General features: G+C 50.4%; 1 protein-coding gene across 6 annotated transcripts in view; it reads right to left on the bottom strand.

Annotated features, from left to right (window-relative positions):
* LOC101823936 (myosin VIIA and Rab interacting protein) overlaps positions 1–21,380 on the bottom strand; it is a 184,773-nt gene that overhangs the window by 105,125 nt on the left and 58,268 nt on the right. The window contains exon 1 of one of the 6 annotated variants that reach the window (XM_040739619.1): positions 17,599–17,773. The exons of 4 other annotated variants lie outside the window; for them this stretch is intronic. The gene's annotated coding sequence lies outside the window, so the exon portion shown is untranslated. Of the gene's footprint in view, positions 1–4,080; positions 4,208–17,598; positions 17,774–21,380 lie in introns of those variants that run through there. One more of the 6 variants, XM_021234205.2, reaches the window with a different exon arrangement.

Here is a 21,380-nt window from a genome sequence, read left to right as displayed (position 1 = left end):
TGGGATGAATATGATCAAAATACATTACATAAATCTCTCAAAAATTAATAAAAATGTTTAAAAAACACATCAGTATCGTATTCCATTGCTTTTCTCCACTGTATTTTTTGAGACAGGGTCTCTTACTGAGGCAAGAACCGACTGGCTAAACTGGCTGGCCAATGAGCTCTGGGTATCCTCCAGTCTCTGCCTCCTGAGCACGGGGGTTAGGGACATTCACCACCACATCCAAGTTTGAGGATGGTTCTGGAGATCTGAATTCTATCCTCACTTCCCCACTGACCCATCTTAGCTGCCTCTAAGAGACCAATCCTTGACCTGACATCCACAGAGGAATTCTGAATGGTAGATTAATTTGGCATACCCCTGGGCATCATGAAAACCAAGCACTTGTACTTCAGACACTACAGGGCGGTATAAATTGCCACTAAAAATTAAGCAACCCTGAGGAATAAAGCCTTTCACTTCATTAACGTCTTTTTGGAGGGGCAGGAGATTGCTTCTGCTAAAACATTAATCCTCACAACAGCCCTGCTGAGAGTCAGACGCAGGCCTGGACCCCTGCGCAGCCAGAGGTCTGAAAAGCTCGGTGAGGTTTGAAGAGTCGGTTAGGATGCTCCTGCAGATCTGAGATGCAGGGACTCGAATCTGGACCAAGACCATCTTCTTCCATCGTAGGGCTCCCGGTCACATGGGCATGCAGGCAGCCAGCTACGCTAAGGTGAAATCCTACAGCTTGTGCACCCCGTGAGGTCAGCAAAAGGGATAGGAGGAGCCCTGGGAAGGAGGAATGGCTCTAAATACCCTGAGTGACAGGGGAGGCACTGACAACAGCCCCACAACTCTGAACTGGCAAGTAGGGGTGTTTTCCTACTATAAAGCTGGGGGCTCCCAAGCAGGGATAGAAGTTTTGTTTTGTTTTGTTTTTAACTACTATCATGATTACATGATCCTGCTACTGCATCATGTGATGGGTCTCAAGTTAGCAGAGCTGTAAGATAATCAGGCTGTGGGAATTTCTCAGGGTCACTACAACCAATCACAGAACTGTGGCCCATCACTGGTCAAAGCATATAGTACATTACTGTATTAAGTTCTCTTTGGTACTAAACTTTATTTTTAGTAGACCTTATTTATTATTTTATTTGTGTTTTTGTCTTCCGAGACAGGGTTTCTCTGTGTAAACTTGGCTGTCCTGGAACTCAGTTTGTGGAAGACCAGGCCGGTCTCTCTCAACATCCAACACCCATCAATTGCCATTGACTCCTTAGGGGTGTGTGCGCGCGCGTGTGCAGGTCTCCCTTCTCCATGCTGGAATTTTAACTCTCTTGATCTTGTGGAGGTCTCGTTGGTTAACATGTGTAACAGCTGTGCCGTGTCCAGGCCAGCCGTCCACGGCTCTCCACCCCTTCCTCCTGCTGTTTCGCTCTTTCTGGCCCCTCCCGCAGTGCTCCCTGAGCCCTTTTGCTACTGAACAACACCGCACACCTGCACATGCCACGTCTTACTCCTCTGCTCACCAGCTGACTGGTGTTAAATTATGCCTGCTTTTGGCTGTTACGGTAAATCCCGCTAAGAACATTTATATTCACGTTCTGTGTGGACACATATCAGTTATAGGGAGGGAACGATCGAGCCATATGGTTGGTCTCTGTTCATGGAGAAGCACCAGACACGTTTCCTGAACATCTCCATGACTCCCATGGTCTCGGGGAAGACCCCGTCGCCTCCACACCCTCACTATGACTGCCCCCTTTCCTAATGGTCGTCATCTTAGAGGACATGCGCCACACGGTGCTATGCTCCTGATTTGCCAGGCTCTAGTGACGAATGAAGATGACTGACTTACTGAGAGGGAGCCTGCTTCCATGGACGATCAGCCGTCTGCACGTCATCGGCTCAAATCTGCCAGTTTCCCAATGGGGAGAGTATTTGTCTTTTCTTGTTTGCTGTTTTGTAAGGTATCTTGATGTATTCTGGACACAAGTTCCTTATCAGGTATGTAAACTGGAAATGTTTTCCCTTCCTTCCACTAAACTATTACATCCTACTAGCATTTTTTAGTGAAGAAGGGACACTGCTAACCAGTCTACCAGGTAGAAAGGCGCATGCGCACATAGTGTGGACAGCACATGTGCGCATAGTGGGGAGAGCACAGAGATACCCTCTCGACAGAGGTGCCGCTTAGATCCTTAGAATCGGAGCAGGCAGTCTGAGTCACCCACGGCTACACAATTAGTAAATAAGTAAGAGCCTCCGGTTGACTAGTTTATAGCAAATTTCAGAAACATTAAATTAAATGGGCTGAAACATCCCAGAACGCAAGCCTTAAGGGTCAAAACAGCTCTGTGAGTATTCTGCAAATGAGTTAAGCCTGAGTCTGGGTTCCTGATACACAGGACTGCAGACTCTGGTAGGTTTGCTGGAGGCATCTCTTGGCAGGAAGCCTGTGAGGCAGAGCAGGAAGGGGCTAACACAGTGGAAGCCAGCATGCCAGGGAGAGGGAGGGCTTAGGAAGGGCAGGCTCCAGCTCCCATCGGCATCAGCAGCTGCAGGTGAAGCCTGATTCGCAGTGGGCACTGCCTGGAAGGGAGGTGTAATCAGAGTGGTCAGCTCGGACAGGCACTGGACACAGGTTGGGGCTCTGTAGTTATGGGGGGGGGAGATGGCTGAGTTGGTTCTACAACACCCATCCAAAAACTCTTTTTCAATGGTCCTCCTGTGAGGTTTTCATGTCATGCTCATTCCTCCTTTTTTATTTATTTCTGCATAGGAGAAGCGCACATCAGACTTTTTCTAGGATTTTATCCCTCACTCATCCACTAACACACACAGACTACAGGTTCTTCTGTGGAGCCTGGCTGAGCACAAGGCTTGCCCCCCCCCAGCTGGCCCAAACTTGTATCATGTGGCAGCTATAGAAATAGATGTTTTTGCCCTAGAAGACTATTACTGACATAGCTCTGACCTTGAACAAAAACAACAACGAAACCTTCCATCTCCTAGGAGGAATGGGGCTGCCTATCACTCTGCAGACGATGGTAAACAGAACAGAAATGTCTAGGGCTCCACCCTCTCCCTCGCTGAGGGCACAGAGCTCCAGCTCAGTGTACGGCACCTCCTGACCTCTAACGCGCCCTGCACTGCCACCGAATGTGAATCCCCACTTAATCCCAGTCATATCGGATGCATCTGCTGGGAGGAGGCGTCTGTGCAGGTGCCTGTCAGTGGCGGGGGTGGGGGGATGGTGGGGTGGCCAGCCGCACTGGGGAGGGCTGCCACGCCCTGAGCTGTCCATCCTCCTCAGCCCTGTTCACTGCAGACACCTTCTCGGAATCTCAGTGCACAGAGGGGGCCATAGAGAAACCCACAGAACACTCTGTTATTTAACTTACATTATATGCATGTGCACCGCACACTGATACCAGGAATTGCAAATCAGAAAACCACAGGGGCCGGAAGCAGGGCGACACGCCTCCCACCTCAAGCTCTTTGACTCGCCGCAGCTTTTCGTGGCCATCCTAACCATCTCCCCATCTCTTCGACTGACTTCCTAATGGGGCATCGCCCATGAAGACTATGCTGTCACCAGGCTGCGGGGATTTCTTAGCTCTGCTCTAACTTACGGGCTGTGTGTGCGGCCCGTCACTGACAGAGACGTAATGTGGTGCATGACTGTAAACAATGAGGCACAGACCGTCTTCAAAGATAAATCCCAGTGAGTGATTCAGGTACTTTCAGCTAGATGTCAAGTAATAAAGCAAGCGCAAATTGGTGCTAAACACGCTGATTCAAATACAGAAACAGAAGAAAGCAATCTTGGGAGATGCCAGCACAGCGTGCACAGCCCGCCTTCTTTGCCTTGGGAGGTGCTGATGGCTGTGCTCTTTAACTCTAGTTCACAAAGCTTCTCTAGCCGGGCGGTGGTGGTGCACACCTTTAATCCCAGCACTGGAGGCCAGGCTGGACCGACAGCCTTCAAAACAATACAGAGAAACCCTGTCTCATAAAAAACAAACAAACAACAACAACAAAAAAACCCCAAAGTTTCTCTAACCAAAACGTGCATTTTTAACTCACCTGACTCACTACAGTCCTGGTGACTTGCTCATTTCATGTGCTGACAAAGGAGAGAGGCAAGATTGGCTCCTTTATTGTTAGACCCTTCGCTGGCTCGTTCGCTCACTCACTCGCTGGCTTGCTCACACACTCACTGAGCTTCTAATACGATTTCCTGCCAGGTGTTGGGACAGAGAGCAACTCACAAGGTGCAGCTGCAGAGAAACAGTGGAGGTGTCTTTGGACTCAAAGAAAGCGATGCATGAGGAGGAGGAGGAGGAGGAGGACAGAGACACATCCCTGGTCAAAGCTGGACCAGGGATGTGGCAGGAGGAGTAAAATCGTGAGCCGGGCCTGAGTGACACGCTGACAGAAGCAGGTGACAGCGCACAGCGCTCAGGACCTTGGGGAAAGAAACAGGAGTTTGGGAGTGAGAGAGAGACTGCTGGCATTGCTGGCACCTTCCGTTGGGAGGACTCAGTTGCAGAAGGGATAGCCCTGCCGACTGAAGCCAGAGCACGCACCAGGTGAGCACAGAGCGAAACGAGGGTGACCGAGAAGACACCCAACGTCGTCTCTGGCCTTCGTGTGCACAGGGGCACACACGCATGCTCATGTGTACACATACACGTGGGGTGTTTAATCTGAAGTTTCCCCACACGTACGAGTAGCCTATCCCAGCCTTGTTCTTTTTACCTCTGCTCTGAAGTTCTGGAACTAGCTCAAAACAAAGTTACCCCTTCTGCTAAACAGGAGAGGGGAAGAAAGATTTCACACCAAGTGTTTGCATTTCAGCCTAAATTAAAACGCAGGTTGGCTGGTTCTCTGAGACCTCATAAGATACAGCTGCATCAGGCACGCCGGGCAGATACAACAGGAACCCCTGGAGGGAGCCAGCCACTTGGCTATCATTCAGCAAAGAAAAATACAGTGAATCATTATTTCTTTTAGATTTTTGCCCCCCCCTTGCCAGGAAATCTACCTGATTCCGATGGATTTTGGAAATTGTGCAAGTTCCTTAAGCTTCTTTGTCAGTAAAAGTTATCAAGCCTCAAAGTAGAAAAGGTAAAAATATGTACAGGACAAACAGACAAACAGCACAGCCCCTGAGGTACGGTGTCCATGAGGGTAACTGCAGAGTCTCACAGGAAGTCAGTGCTTTGATCTCGTCTTCCCTGGGGGCCACAGAGGGGTGGCAGCATGCCCCCCTCTTCAGGCCACCGTCCCCTGTTTGCCCAGAGAGGAAGTGAGGTCACAGTAGGATGCACACCTCACCCAGCCAGAGAGCACGGTCTGCTGCGTAACACAGAAGACCACGCGGGAATGAAAAAAAAAAAACCAGCCAACTTCAAGGGCTGTAATTAGGTTTTATTTTCAAAATACGATAAAAAGTATATTCTGAATCCAAAACTAAATTTATACATTACTTTAAGGATCACATTGAGTAAAGAGATTCATAGCCTGTTAAAAACGTCTACCTGTTGTACTTACAAATGGATGCTACATAATTTATGTGGCTCTTTATTAAATAAACATCCATGGAGCTGCTGCCTCCAGCCATGTGATGCCCTAAGCGTGGAGTCTTTCAGAGGCAGGAAAGACAGGGCCGTGGGAGGCAAGAAGACAGAGCAGGAAGACCCCGCTCTAGGGCTATTCCCTGGAGGGGTGATGCTGTAAGCTGAGGGATATCAGATCCATCCAAAATGCAGTTTCAGAAACCTAGGCTAATTTTGTGTGTCTACTTGGCTTAGGATAGATATAGTTGTCTAGGTATTTTAAAGATTAGGCTAATATCCAGAGGGCTGGGGAGACAGCTCTGTGGTTAGGTTACTACCCAGAGGCTGGGGAGACAGCTCTGTGGTTAAGAGGGTGGACCACGCCTCTGGAACCTTGGCTCAGTTCCCACACCCACACCAGGCAGCTCACAGGCACCTGTAGCTCCAGTTCCAGGGGATCCGATGCCTCTGCCCCCCAAGGGCACCCACAGAAAGGAGGCAGGCGCATACACAGATTTTTAAAGGTTTATGTTTAAACTGGTAGACTTTGTCTTGAACCAATTACTCCTCCATGGTGTAGGTGGGTCTCATCCACACCCACAGAAGAAGTAGAATCAAGGCCAGCAGACACCGCCACCTCCAGACTTGAGTTAGCAACTCTTCCCGGATCTCTGACCTCCATCCACCATGAAGCCTGGACCTGCCAGTTGGCGTCATCACCAAAGCACATTCCCGTAAGACAGATGGACCCCACCCACACGCTCACACCCCTCCAGTTCTGCTCCCAAGCACGCACAGGCCGACCAGGCTGGTTTCCGTGTCAGACACCGTGAATAACGCCAGCACTCAGATATGCGTGGGCATGTGCCCACTAATGGCTGTAGAGGTCAGAGAGTGACCCCTGGGTGTGCGATCCGTGCCTGGAGAACACCCGTGGGCAACTTGGGAATGACATTCAGGTAGACCAGTCTCAACGTGGTTTGCCGTTTGCTGCAAGACTTTATTCTCTGGGCTAGCTCAGTCGGTAAAGTGCTTGCTGCTCAGATATGAGGGCCAGACAGAGGTCAGAGCTCCAGACCCATGGAAAGCCAGACATGGCGGTACGCATCTGTAATCCCAGTGCCCCTACAGAGATGGGAGAACCCCCAGAAGCCTGCAAGCCAGCTAGCCTGGCACATGCAACAGTGAGAGACTGTCTCAAACAAGGTAGAAGACATGGACTGACACCCGAGTTTGTCGTGTGGCCTCTACCTGCATGCCGTGACATTCGTACACCCGCATCCACACGTGTACACCCGCATCCACACACATGTACACCCTCATCCACACACGTGAGTGTGCACACCGATGTGCAAACCCATGTTTTTTTTTAACTATTTTTTCAATTGACATTTGTTTAGAGACCACTAGGGGGCAGCCCCGCGCTTGGGAACTGGAAAGCCTCTTGGCAAAGGGAATGCATGGCGCCTTCTATTGGCCACGATGACCTCAACAATCAGAATAAATAGCAGGACACGCCAAAACCTTTCAATAAAATTCCCATTTTCTGCCATTTACTCAGTCATGGGTTCTGCCCAACATCACGGTAACAATTAATTCTAGCCCTGGGACACCTCTGTTCAAAGCCTTCCCAGGCACTGGACAGATATAACCTCATAGCCAACTGCACTTGCCAGGTGGGAAATCAGAGGCCCACAGGGTGCACCTTGGGCAGGATTCCCAAGCATGTGGCTTATTCTGGGCTCTCTCAGAAGGGGGCACACAGCCCTGGGTGAGGCGCTACTGGCAGTTGGAGGCTACTGAGGGAGGGAGGGAGGGAGGGAGGAAGGGAGGGAGGGAGGGAGGGAGGGAGGGAGGGAGGGGAGGGACAGTCAGTTTTCTTTAGTAAGGAAGCCTTCTTGTCACATTAGGGAAAGCATCCAGGGGAGGGGCTTGGGCAAAATGAGCACGAGGAGGACAGTGGGAAAGCAGTGACAAGATTAGGGATAAACATTATATCAATGAGGACTATTCCTGGCAACGGCAGCCATGTTGCTCTACATAGCAACAGAGCAGAACAGTTCTGAGTTGGACATCGGGCCAAGGTGGGGTCGCAATTCAGCTCCCCCTATTACTTGCGGGATGGCCGGGAGGCACTCTGGCGGATGACACCACACCCATGTGTAGGGCTGGCACTCTCTGGGCTCAGTGGGTTATAGAAACGAGAGAGAGAGAGAGAGAGAGAGAGAGAGAGAGAGAGAGAGAGAGAGAGAGAGAGAGAGAGAGAGAGAGAGAGAGAGAGAGGAGAAGACATGAAATTGGGAGGTTGTCGGGGTGTGGGGGTGGAGGGTTCTGAGTGAGAGGCGCTGAGAAAAGACAGCAGGTGGACATTATTTAAGACATTGTATACCTTTGTGGAATCATCCAAAACCAGAGAGACTCAAGATCAAGGGGGAGGGGGAGGGGAAGGGGAAGGGAGAGGGGGAGGGGGAGAGGGAAGGGGGAGGGGCTGTGAATGGAGGGAGCAAAGCTGGCAAGCAGGGATGCGGCCTCAGGAGAGGCTTCACACAGGTCTCATGACCATGAGGGGCCCAGAGCTTGCCCTCGGCGCAGAACTGGACCTACACGATTTGCCTGGCTTGAATAAAGCCCTGGGCTCGGTCCCTGCATCTCATAAGCCAGGTGCACTGGCATCGCCCTGTAACCCTGGCGTCTGGCGGTGGAGGCAAGAGAACCAGAAGTTCCAGGTCAGCTTCAGCCAGTCATTGAGTTTGAGGCCAACCTGGGCTACATGAAATCCTGCCTCAAAACAGAAAAAGAAAAATATAGTAAGGAGGACAGCCTTTTGTGTATTCACCAGTCATGCCTATGGGAAGCCGCCCCAGAGGGCGACATCATCTCTATCATGGGAATTTTTACCAGAGGTAAAATCAGTCCTACTTCACCAGCAGCCAATGACAGTCACTGGGACCCGGGTACCCTGGATGGCAGGGGAGCTGGGTGTGGCACAGAGGATCAGCTAAGATCCAGGGAGGAACTGCAGTCCAGGGAGGATGCTGATGCGTACCAGGGCTAGACTGGGAACCTGGGTCCTTTCACTTCTAATGTTCTCCGGGGAAGGAGATGGAGAGGGGGGAGGGGGAAGGAGGGAGGGAGTGTGGGGAGGTAGAGGAAGAGGGAGGGGGAGGGGGAGAGAGGGTGGGAAGGGAGAGGGAGAGGGAGGGTAGTTAAGTAATGTTCTCATATATAAATGGAAGAGTTAAAACATGAGGAAAGGTCACAAGTAGAAGAATCCAGAACAAGGTGTTTATGGAGGGATGGGACAGTTTCAGGTTGGCAGTACCCACAGAGGAATGGGACTTTCAGTGGTCCAGCTCTCAGAGCATCTTAAACCTAGTTTCCACACTGTATCAGCAAGGAATGCGGACTGACGGAGCTTGGCGCGGTGCTGTTTGTTACATGGTGCACTGGGCAGTCGCTTTCTAAATCTTCCCTCCAGACTCCGCGGCGGCCCAAACAATCTTGTCTTGTCTTTGGTCTGTCTGGGTCTGTCCTGGAACTAGCCTTTTCTGTGTCCCAGGGTAGTTCTGCAGGCATTTGTTGAAGAGATACACTAACCAGAAGAGATGTGTGTGTCTCTGTGTGTATGTGTGTCTCTGCGTGTCTTTGTGTGTGTGTCTGTGTGTCAGTGACTGTGTCTGTGAGTGTGTGTCTGTGTGTCTATGTGTGTCTCTCTGTGTGTATCTATCTGTGTGTATGTGTCTTTGTGTGTGTGTGTTTGTGTGTGTGTCTCTCTGTGTATGTATCTGTGTTTGTCAATGTGTCTGTGTGTGTATTTATCTGTGTGTGTCTATGAGTATGTCTCTCTGTGTATGTGTCTGTGAGTGTGTCTGTGTGTCTGCATGTGTCTGTGTGTGTATCTATCTGTGTGTGTGTGAGTGTGTGTCTCTGTGTATGTGTCTGTGTGTGTGTCTCTGTGTATGTGTCTGTGTGTGTGTCTCTGTGTATGTGTCTGTATGTGTGTGTGAGTGTGTCTCTCTGTGTATGTGTCTGTGTGTCTACATGTGTCTGTGTGTGTATCTAACTGTGTGTGTGTGAGTGTGTATCTCTGTGTATGTGTTTGTGTGTGTGTCTTTGTGTATGTGTGTGTGTGTGTCTCTGTGATGTGTGTGTGTGTGTGTGTGTCTGTGTGTGCACAGGGTGACACGGGGGACAAGCACAGGCGTCATTTCTCAGATGCTATCGTCCCAACTTTGTTTTGAGGTAGGGTCTCTCCATTACACAGAGCTTACCAGGTCGGCTGTCCAGCTGGGATTTGCTTCTCCAGCAACAACATTAAAACCTGCACCACCACACCCAACATTTGTACATGGGTTCTGGGGCCTAGACACATGTCCTCATGCTAAGGCAGCCCCGGACACTTCGTCATGTGAACCATCTCCTCAGGCCCCACCTCCCTCAAGAAGAGACCTCTCTAGGTTCTTGCCGAGCATCAACGCTTGCTTCAAAGTTTTAGCAGTGAGGGAAAAAATGCATATAGAAAATAAAAGAAAAGATGGGCACACCAAGACAAATGAAAGCCCTTAGTTCCTCACAAGAGATCCTGCTTCCTGAGATCAGATCCTAAGGAAAGTTTCTCGTGCGGGGATTGGGAGAAGAGGACTTAGTGACTGAAGGCCAGCGTCTTTTGGGCCTCAGAGAGAACATGACTCTCCCTGACACACATCTGAGCTCTGTGTCCTCCCTTCCTGGTCCTCCTCATAATCTACAGTGAGTGATGTGCAACCATCCATTTGCCCCCTTGAAAACTGCCTCCTCCCCATGAGCAAGTCAGTGAGGGCCAAGGTCACGGCATCCCAAGTGTCCTCATTGCATTTCTGTGACTGTGATAAAATACCCCGGGGCAAAAATCAAGGTAGAGGAGTAAGGGTTCATTTCTGCTCACAGCGTTTGGTTGCAGCCCATCCGGGCAGGAAGTCGAGGTAAACAGAGAGAGGAATGGTGTGCACACTTAGCACTCGGCCAGATTTCTCCACCCTCACACAGGCCAGGGTCCAACACCCAGGAATGGTGCCAGCCACAGTGGGCGAGGCCTTCCCACATTAACTAATGCCATGAAGACAATCATCTCCCGGGCATGCCCACAGCCCTCCTGATCCAGACGGCCCCTCACTGAGACTCCCTTCCAAGGTGATTGCAAGCTGTATTAAGTTGTCAATAGAATTCGCCCTCATACAGACCCTCCCACTGGCCCAGAGGAAAGGCACTGGACTATCAGTTCGGTAGGTAGTCCATTGGGATAGACAAAGAGCCAGTGGTATGCTGAGACAATTTGGGTACCGCCATCAGCAGGGGTAAGATAACCACAGAACAATCAAGATCCAGTCATCTGTGATGGAGAGTGCTTGGCTACACGAGTAACCAAGTTCCACGGCTACAGCCAAGAACACTACACACAGACCCATGCTCCCGACGTCCCAGGGAGAGAGCTTGCAGCAAGGAAGGAACACTGCCTTCCGTCCTGCGTGGGGCTTGCTTTTCTTCTGTCCCCAGCTTCTCTGCCTCACTTTGCAGACCTGGAGTTTAAGGTAGTGAGCTACACCCGGCACAGGCGCTGGCAGTGGTGAGGGAACAGAAAACACAGGGAAATAAAATGCTATTCAGGCTCAGCATGTCAAATATAAGAAGCCTGTATTTCAGGTTTATGTCGGATGTGGTATCTGGTTACGGTTTAAGCCTCGTTTCGAAGGTATAAGTTTTAAAGGCCTTCCGCAGAAATACGTTTCTATGGCTGCTCTAGGTTTGAAACACTTCTGATCTTTGGCTAAAGCATATCATATCCATTTTGCATCGCGACCAATGCTTTTCTTTCTCTGTTATGTCAAGAGCAATATAAATCTAGATGGCAGAGGCTTCTGGAAATGCGGTGGGTAGATCTGTGAGTTGACATAAGCGCATGAGCCCAGGAAGAGGAGCTTCTGCCTGTGTCTTATGGGATATCACCTCCTCAGAGCCAGGAAATGCTTTCAAGATTCCATTTTAGGGCTGGAGAGTTATCTCCGTGGTTAAGAGCACTGGTCTCTCTGAGAGCCGTCTCTGTGGTTAAGAGCACTGGTCTCTCTGAGAGCCGTCTCCGTGGTTAAGAGCACTGGTCTCTCTGAGAGCCGTCTCCGTGGTTAAGAGCACTGGTCTCTCTGAGAGCCGTCTCCGTGGTTAAGAGCACTGGTCTCTCTGAGAGCCGTCTCCGTGGTTAAGAGCACTGGTCTCTCTGAGAGCTGTCTCCGTGGTTAAGAGCACTGGTCTCTCTGAGAGCCGTCTCTGTGGTTAAGAGCACTGGTCTCTCTGAGAGCCGTCTCCGTGGTTAAGAGCACTGGTCTCTCTTGTGGACCAGCACTGCACGGGGGCTCACAGCTGTCCGTAACTCAGGTTCCAGGGGATCCGACACTCTCTCCAGGGCTCTGCAAGCACGGCACACATGTGGCGCACATAAATACATGCAGTCAAAACACATAAAATAAGAATAAGCCTTTAAAAGATTAAAGGCTTACAGAGACTGAAGATAAAAAGACTGACGATGACAGGGAAAATGAGGGTTACGTTGTGGTTAAAGCAACAATAACAGAAATTGAATATAGAATAGATACATTAAAAGATACATTGGTCTAGCAAAATAGCCAGGTAGGTAAACATACTTGCTACATAACCTGGAGACCCTGGATTGACCCCTGGCACACACATACTGGTGGAAAGAAAGAAATGACCCACACAGATGTCTTCTGAGCTCTACACATGGGCCACGGCACACTGGCATTGGCATCCATAACCGTACATATACACAAAACAACAAATAAACCATTGAAAAGTCACTCCCACCTTTTAAAAACATTTTAAAGATTAACAGTATTTACTAGTTAGTTTTTCCTCCTCAATACCTTTCGGTGTTGAAATTACTATATTTGTCATGAAAATGTTTTGTATGGTTCCCCGAGAGACTTGGCAGTCCCTCTGCTACTGCAGCACAATGACCAGCGGTGACTGTTATTTAACACAATCAAGGTCATGGGGCATCTGTAAATAAGGCCCCCACAGCATCCTGTGAGTGGTTCATTTAGCAATTTGCTTTGCTAATGAAAGTAGCAATTCCATTAACAAAAATGTCAACGGTATCAGGGGAGCCGCCTACATACAGGGGCCAGGCCTAATTTCTCACCCATGTGGCTGCCAACAGGCACGGGCGCCAATGTAGACAGAGACCGAAGAGAATGGGGGGCCCCCAAGCCTGCAGAGCTGGCGGGTACCACGCTGCCAAGCTCCCTTGGAAACACTTAACCACCCATCCTCTCTCCATTCTGGCTCTGTGTGAGACAAGCTGAGATCAAGCCATGTCTACCCCGCCATTCTGCCCAGCCCCTGACACATATGCATTCATCTGATACTCCTAGGACCAATACGACAAGCACATTGCCAGCTCATAGATGTAGAAACTGAGGCACGTCACAGTTCACACCACACGATGTGAGGGTCAAGTCCTTCGAGACCACGCTGGTCTTTTCTTTGCATCCTTCTGATTCGCTGTCATTGGGTCTGCCTCTATTTCCTCAGCTCCTACTGTGTGCCAGAGGCCTCCTTCATGGCTGGCACATAGTGGGTCCTCTATAAACACCGACACCGCGTTCTAACCTCCGATGCTAAACCAGCCCCTAGCTGTGCGTCTTGCAAGGGAAGTACATCCCCACATCTGGGAGAAATCTGTCACATCCGGCAGGAGCGCAGCAGTGTCTCCGACCCAGCGGGCTGGCTGATGATGTAAACACTTCAGAACCTTGGAGCAGTGTCCTGTCAGCAGCAGGGGGCCGCATTTGTAATGAGTAATGGTTTCCACAGTGCCACGCAATGGGGGCACTGGTGGCTAAGACCCAGATGTTGGCGACCTGTCTGGACTGTTCTGAAACCCCAGCAGAACTCTGGCGGTGAGAAATGGAAGTAACCTAACAGGCACAGCTCCAAAAGGAGCACAGGCAGCAGGTGTCCAGAAGACAAAGCTTAGCAGTGGGAGGAAAACCAGACCACATCACAGTCTATCAACGAGGGACATCAGGACAGGGACTCCAGCAGGGCAGGAATCTGGAGGTAGGAGCTGATGCAGATGCCATGGAGGGTGCTGCTCACTGGGTCGCTCCTCATGGTTTGCTCAGTCTGTTTTCTTACAGAACCCAGGACCACCTGCCCAGGGACAGCCCCACCCACACCTGGCTGGGCCCTCTCATATCTATTTATAATTAAGAAAATGACCTCCAGGCTCGTCTACAGCATGGTCTTATGAATGCACTATCTCATTTGAGAGCTTCTCCTCTCAGATGGCCATAGCTTATGTCAAGATGACACAAAACTATCGAGGTCCATGGTTCTCAACCTTCCTAATGCTGTGACTCTTTAATACAGTTCATCATGTTGTGATGACCCCCAGCTATAAAATTATATCATCGCTACTTCATAACTATAATTTTGCTATTATAAACTTTAATGTAAATATCTGATATGCAGGATATTTAATATTTGGTCCCCAAAGGGGTCATGACCCACAGGTTGAGAACCACTGATTTAGCACAATTTTTTTTAGAAATTTTAGTAAGAGATTTATCTTTATCTTATGCTTATGGGTGTTTGCCTGAATATGCATTTGTGGACCACGTGTTTAAAGCCGTGCTCACTGCAGGCTGATCCCCGGCCACAGCACCTGGAATTCCCAGAAGGCTTTAAAAAGATTTCTAAACCCACACACAAGTTTTCCCACTGTAAAGGGAAGCCTTCCCCCCAGCCTGGTTCCAGAGCCACATCAGTCCCAAATAAACACACAGGAGGCTATATTAATTATGAAGCTGTTGGCCTTGTTTGTTTCTTACTAGCTAGCTCTGACTTAAGTAATTACCCCATAATTGTTAATCTAAGTATTTCTCTTACCGGAGAACTTTTCGGGCTTCCTACCCCATGGCGTTACATCTTGACTCTCTATGTTTTCCTGTGTTTCTCCTACCCAGAGTCCTCCTGGATTCCTAGTCCCACCTATCTTGGTTCCCTATTGGCCAACAGTGCTTTATTGACATATACACAGGACTTCCCCCATCATCCCACTGTAGTTTTTTTCATTACTGAAGTGTCACATTGATATTGATGAAAGGTGACAAAAGTGTGTGTGGTGACTGTGTTCATCCAAAATATAACCACTCACCGATTCATTTCCCATTCAGAAAATACCTAGGAAACGCCACGGAATCAAACTATGCCTGAATTCTCCAGCAGAAAGCAGGGCACACGACTGTCTGGCTGTAAATGGCAAGCCAGGCGCTGAGTTTTCAACTAACAAACTGCCAATTCTTGGAGGAATAAATGCATCAACTAACAAACAGCCTATGTTGAGCACTTCACAAAGTTTAGCTTATACACTGAGCAACTTGAGGGGCCAGCAAGATGGCTCAGTGGGTAAAGGGGCTTGCCGCCAAGCCTGATAGCCAGAGTCTGATCTCTAGGACCCGCACAGAGAAGGAGAGAGCCAACACTTGCAAGTTGCTCACTGAACTCCACACGTGTTGCATGCACGCACACAGAGATACAATAAATCATTAAATGTAACAAAAATTGTTTTAAATGGTGAACTCGGCATCGCACAGCAACTGCCGTTTGCTGTTTTCATTCCTAAACCAACACTAAGTACAACGAGGCCCCCAGAGACCCCTGCTGTCAACCTGTGCCTTGCCCTCCTGTTTCCCGCCATTTCTCAAATGTTAACGCTGAGAGCGGAAACAGGCCACCACACAGCCGGGTGCTGCAGGAGGGACACACAGGAAGCCCGACAACTCTGACAATGTTAAAAATCAGACAGGGCTGAACTAAACACTGGGACGAACTGGAGAGGGCTCTCTCTCAAAGAAGCATCTTTAAAATCCACTCCCCTCCCCTTCCTCCACACCCCCCCCCCGCATCTGCTTGTGTGTGTTCTCGTGTGTGGGCGTGGGGGTGCTTGTGCCGTGGCGTGTAGGTCAGACAGCCTCGGGCATCCATCCACGTCTCCCCCCTTGTCTGAGACAGGGTCGGTTCTTTACTCCTGTGCACATCAGGTTAGCTGGCCCTCGGGTTTCTGGGGTCCCCTGGTCTCAACCTCCCAGCTCTCTCGGGAGTGCCAGGGCTGCAGGCGCAAGCCAAATCATGTTTGGTTTTTATGTGGGCTCTGAAGATCTGGACTTGGGGTTTCATGCTTTTGTGACACAGGCTTAACCTGCTGAGTCAGTTCCCCTCCATAAACGTCTGTAATGGGATTATGGGGTGCCCACCTACAGATCAGCACACTGTGCTCAAATTCAATGTTATGATCAAGGCTGGAGTCTAAACCAATCTCCTTCCTTTGTTTGTTTTCCAGAGCTGGAATGAACCCAGCGAATTGCACAGGTGAGCACTCTGTCACTGAATGTACCCCCAGCCCCCTTTTGACTGTTTATTTTGAGACAGGGTCTCCCTGAGTTACCCAGGATGGTCTTGAACGTGTGACCATCCTACCTCAGCACTCCAAGGGATGAAGATGACAGGCCTGCACCACCGTGCTCAGATTCAGTCAACGCCCCCACCATCAGTAAGCATTCTGCTGGCATTCTGCTGGTGGCTAGGCTCACGCCAAATTTCTGGTAAGACTGCTTATGTCACACAAGCATACAGCAGTGAGGGACCTGTGTGGAACGTGGTGTTCGTAGCTGTTTTTATAATGTGAGAGAGACGAGGTGTATTTACTATAAGGGGCATGGCCCCAGTCCTACGCTGGCTGGTGACTTGGGCTTGGGTGAGGAACACTAGCCACCCTGCCCACAGCCGCCCAGTGAAAATTTTATGGACTCAACTCTCGATGCCATTTTATAGCATTATACCAACGTCCATACTTATCCAAAGTGACATCTCTGGTGTCCAATGACCTGATGTATACTAGTGTACCCAGTGATGCCCGTCAAGGTCTCACTTGTCATAGCGGAGGACCGTGGCAGGTATTGTTCATCTCATGGGTACATCAGCTATCACCACAGGTCCCCAGTTCAAAGGCACCGGTCAAGCCCAATCCTCACTACTAGTACCGTCTCCCAGCGACCCGGTTAACACGAGAGTCTGGGGGCTTCTTGTCGCTAACAAGCCTGGCTGTCTTCCAGGTCTCTGGGAACATCTACCCTGCCTGAGACCTTGGACACACACGTAGCAGGTGCTCCACGGGTATCGGCGAACGCACAGGCCCCTGTGTAAGAGCGAAGCCGGATCCTCACACAGGGGCAATGGCCACCACAGGGGTGTGCACAGAGGGGCAGATGTTCACGTAAAAGGCCTGGAGGGACTTTACTTAAGATGGCGCAGAGGAGGCGGCTGGGTGGGCCTCTGGGTAGAGCGGAAGCTGCCCCGACAGCGTTCTGAGCCACCTCTCCAGCCCTGGGGTTTGATACTTTTAAAACTGTCTATTTTCACATTTTGTCTGGTATCTCAAGCTGTCATAAACAAACAAACAAACAAAAGCAATACTACGGCTCAGCACCCCAAGAGTTAAATGTTGCAGAATATTCCTTCACGCAGTGTGGAGGTGTGTCACTGCGATGGGTTTAATAGAGAGCTGAATGACCAATAGCAAGGCAGGGAGAGGTTAGGCGGGACTTCCGGAAGACAGAGAGGACTCAGGGAAGTTGGAGGGCAGGCTCACCAGCCAGACTCAGAGGAAGCAGGGTATACAGGAGGAGAGGTAAAAGCCACTAATAGAAACGGGTTAATTTAAGTTGTAAGAGACAGTGGGACAAGCCTAAGCTATAGGCTAAGCTTTCGTAATTAATAATAGGTCTCCCTGTCATTGTGTGTGTGTGTGTGTGTGTGTGTGTGTGTGTGTGTGTGTGTGTGTGAACTGGCGGCCCAAAGAAATATCTGTCTACAGTTAGGTCATTCTGCTTCACTGCTGCTCTCAGGCAACACCCATCCGCTGGAGTGGGTACCACTTTCTTCCTGTTAGGAAAACAGACAGGGTGGGGAGATGCTGGAGAGGATAACGTACCGGCATTCAGGTGCAAGCAGTTGTTGGGTCAGCAGCACCCATGCTTGAAGCCCCGCTCAGCAACACGTGTGCAACCCCAGCACTGAGCGGCAGAGGCAGCAGGATCCCTGGGGTCCATTGGTCAGTGACTGTAGCCAACCAGCGAGCTCCAGGTTCACCAAGAGCCTGCGTCAAACTGTCAGGTGGAGAGCACATTAGGAGAACATGTGTGCCTGTGTATGCATAGGCATGCACATTCCCTACGTATATATATCCATAACATGCATGCAAACACATACACACACACACACACACACACACACACGAACGCACAAAGTTAAGCCAATAACTGCATGCTGGGAAGGCTGCTGGTGCTAATAATAGCCTCATCTTGAGGACACCGTGGACAGGAACTAACTGACAAGAACCTAAAAGCTCAGAGAAGAAGCCAGAGTTGTTGATAATTATTGCCAGTGAAAGAGAAAATTCCAGGGTGCATATCTGTATTGACTCCACATTGTCTTTGTGAGTTGATAATTCCTACTCCTCTAAATACGGGATAGTATGAAAAATAATTGCAGCCTAGCACATTGCCCACAGTTTCAGGGAATCGTAATCGTCACAGAAACGCAGACACCAGATACTGTGTTTTAGAGCTATTCACGTTCAGGAAGAGCAACGGCCGAGAGCTGTCAGTCATCTTCTCTCTGGCATCTTCCTGCTCAGGAAGGTTGTCCGTGTGTCAAGGCTGTCCCCCGGGGACGTGGGGATTGTGTATTTGTTAAGTGCCCTCGTGGCTTCGAGGTCAGCAGAGGGCACGCGCACTCTTCACAGGGAGGAAGCGAGGAAGTGTGCAGACCTCCGGTCCAGTGTCATTCGCAGCCCGAGTTCCCACTTGTGCGGGAGAAAAGTGGGCTCGCTACTGGGGAGGACAATGGGGGCGTGCACTTCTTTTGTGCAAACGTCGCTTTTGAGTGTCTGGAGATGGAGCTCAGAGGGAGCATTTGTCTCACCTGCAGGCGACCTTGGGTTCAAACCCCAGCACTGCAGAAGCCAGGTGTGCTGCTGGACACCCTGGGCCTCAGCACTCAGGAGGTCAGAATTTCAGGGTCATCCTCAGCCACGTAAGGAGCCTGAGGCCAGCCTGGGCTAATTTATGTCCATCATACCCTCTCCACTGAAGAGCTGTGGGTCACGCCCGTGTTTCAGGAGCTCTCGAGGCCCCACAGGGTAATGTCAGTTCATTGTAATCCTCCAAAGTCACCGAGGTCTCGATTTGCTAACTTCCCCCCAGGAGAGCACATCCCTGGTTCTGGGAATCTGTATTCATCTATGCAGATCTGCCAGGCAGCACTGGGAGCTAGGTAAAAGGACAGGGACAAGCCTGTGGGAGGGGGGCAGGGAGGGAGAAGGAAAGGGAGGGAGGAGGGAAAGAGAGAGGAAGGATGGAGGGGGAGATGGAGGGTGGAGAGAGAGGGAGGGGGGAGGAAGTGAAGGATGAGAGAGAGAGAGAGAGAGAGAGAGAGAGAGAGAGAGAGAGAGAGAGAGAGCGCACTCTCCACAGCAGGCTGACTTGAGAACAAGCTTGGAGACCCAGCCGTCCTATTTGCTTCCTTCCCTGGGGCCACACAGCCATCTGTCTCCTCCTTGTATGGTCCCTGTATTTTTAACCCACTTGTCAAGTCAAGGTTTTTTTTTTTTTAAATCTTCTAGAACTCGAGAGTTTCATCTTCAGATTGCCTCAACAAAAATCCCAGTTCCTACCCTCCAGAAAAGGGGTCACCTTGGCTCACAGCTTGAGGGTCCGTTACGGTGGGGAAGCCACGATGACAGGAACAAGGGGCAGCTGGTCACATGACATCCACAGGGATGAACGCTAGGTCAGCTCGCTCGGCCTCTCGGAGCCTCACAGACACGCCCCGAGGTCTGTCTCCTGGTGACTCCAGATGCCATCAAGCTGACAGTCACTATTAGCCAGCGTAGCCTGTGAGCCAGGGAACTGGTTGTGGAGCTCACACTGGTTGTGGAGGGGTCAATCACAGGAAGTGTGTGACCCACAGGCAGGTGCATCACCAAAAGGTCACCCCGCTCACAACCCCCGCATCCCTGGGTCTCCCAGTGCAGCCCACCAGTCGCTGCATCAGGAGCGTTCCGTGCCAACGCTGTCTCCAGCTTGTGCAGCCTCCGACCAGGGTCTTGAGACTCCTCCAAGCGTCCAGGCTTCTTCAACCTTGAGACTCCCCGCCCTCCAGGAGGGAGCGTTTCAATTCAGAGGAAAGAACTTTACTCGTTTATATCTGCCCCGTCTCATGCATATGGTCTCTTACAGTACCGAGACAAAACTTTACAATAATATTAAACTCAATTTTTAAAAACCAACCATCCACAATTCTACCACTTTAACATAAACTATACGCCGATCGATATCTGGCTTCTGTACCGAGCATCTTGGCCAACAAAACGAACAAGCTGGCAGGTTCTCTCTCATCTTCCCACACTGTGATTCTAAGTCACAACCCACCCCCACCCCACACCCACGCTCAGCAACTCGGGGCTCAACCACAGGAGGGCCCAACTCCCCGAGACCCACAGACACTATGGCTCCCGTGTTCAAGGACTGGGAAGCCCTGGTGTGGGAGTCCTGGTGCACGCCCTTGTGAGGTAACCACCCAGAGCGCCCCCTCCCTTCTCCGAAGAGGGGTGCATCTCTGAGCACGCAGAAACCACACTTGGAGCTACAGCGAGTTTTCCCACGAGTGTGGGTTCTTCAGAGCCTCAGCCCTCATGGACTATGTGAAAGCTGGAGCCCAAGAAACATTGCTCCCGGCTCCTTCCACACCTCCAAACCACCGTCCAGCAGGTCAACTGGCAATCTTATTCCTTCTGGATAGACATCTGGATTTTTTTAAAGCATCACCAATGCAGAGTTATACTACGATTGCAACAAGCCCAGGGGTCTAGACACGACGGCCAGCAACATTACCGCGGGCAGGCGATGCCAAGCTTTGTATTTGTATAATCTTCTGTAACACAGTTCTGTAGCATGTGGGCCAGACTGCACACAGGCAAGCTGAGGCTCTGGAGGATGAAGTCACTTGTGCAAGGATAAACGGCAGAAGACACATCAGACTCTACATGGAGTACGGGCTGGCGTATCATACATATATGTGCACACACACACATGTGCACGTGCTAGGGATCTGGGTATTTTTCTCTACCTCCCCCACAGCTGTGATTACAAGTATATGGCTTTCGTTGTCTGGTTTCTGGGATAAAACACAGGCCCTCACACCCAGGCCCTCACACCTCACATGCAAGTCCTTACGTTTGAAGCTAAGCACTTTGCCCACTAAGCGTCTCCCACCCTCTCCTTGTTTTGGAGTTGTTCCTGCTAGCCAAGCCATTCCAGACCATGCTCATCCAGATTTGGACCAATAAGAAGCCATTTCTCATTGTCTTTGGGGTGAAAGCTGTGTTTTGTATAGATAGAGCTGGATGTCCAGAGTGTGGAGTCCACGCTGCGCTGGTTCACGGTCCTCCATCCCCGAAGGGAACAGCTCCACCACAAGGCACGACACAATTGAGCTTGCAGATACATTTTCTTGGCCATCTGACCCTGGACTGTGGAACTAGGGACGGACAAGTAGATGCACAATCTAACCCTGGGGTGTTTCCCACAGCGAAGCCAGGAAATGCGGGCAACGTGGCCCACCTTGCCTTGCAAAGTCCATCCTTTGTGCTCGCTCGGTCCTTGCCTGCACAGACCCAACTCCTTCAGTCCTCGCTCGACTTCTGAATACCCA

The sequence above is a fragment of the Mesocricetus auratus genome, unplaced genomic scaffold, assembly GCF_017639785.1.
Source record: "Mesocricetus auratus isolate SY011 unplaced genomic scaffold, BCM_Maur_2.0 Super-Scaffold_100691, whole genome shotgun sequence".
Taxonomy (NCBI): domain Eukaryota; kingdom Metazoa; phylum Chordata; class Mammalia; order Rodentia; family Cricetidae; genus Mesocricetus; species Mesocricetus auratus.
Note: the sequence above shows the minus strand (reverse complement) of the source record. Positions and strands in the feature narration are given on the sequence as shown.